Source organism: Fukomys damarensis, unplaced genomic scaffold (genome assembly GCF_012274545.1).
Source record: "Fukomys damarensis isolate Sample0158 unplaced genomic scaffold, DMR_v1.0_HiC HiC_scaffold_19, whole genome shotgun sequence".
NCBI lineage: Eukaryota > Metazoa > Chordata > Mammalia > Rodentia > Bathyergidae > Fukomys > Fukomys damarensis.
Window position 1 is genome coordinate 61330298 of NW_022900931.1, and position 688 is coordinate 61330985.

A 688-nucleotide genomic window follows, 5' to 3' on the forward strand; every position below is an offset into this window, starting at 1 on the left:
GGGGGCGGGGCCTGCCTTAAAGGAGCCTCGGCACCGGCGCCAAGGGTGGGCGCGCCGGTCAGGGCTGCGGTGTTACTGAGCTGTCAGAGACCAAGGAAGACACCAAGCGACGCAGGGGCACTTTGAGACCCTGGGGAATAAAGAAGAAGAAATACTCAGGGAGACTCTCAGGAAGGAACACAGAGATTCCGGTGGAAGGAAGGAGGTTAGGAGAGAGGGGGTGGGGAGGCTCCCATGGGGCGTCCAGATGCTCGTGGTTCCGTGGCATTTTATAGGAAAAGTGAGTGGCAGGGAAGTCACTCTGAGAAGGAACAGGTGCTGGGTTCAAGGTCACGGTGCTTTGAGTGATTGTTGGCTGCGCGCCTGGTTACCAGAACAACACTTCATCCTCCTACAATTCATCCAAAAATTCCTTAAGCACCGTAACAACTGTTTCTTTTTTTTCCCAAGAAGTAATCTTTCACATATGTCATAAATATTTGTGACATATAAAATTTACTCATACATATATAAATTATTTTCCACTTTCTTTTGCAAGCTCGGGCTGAGGAGCATTTGTCTTTTGTTGGCATGTGAACCTCTACGAATAGCTTTTGCCTACTCACACCTAGGACCCAGAGCTGAGAAACAGTTCCTCAAGCCGTGCGGTTGCACAGTTTGCTCTTTGGAATCATCAAAAGTGAGAGAG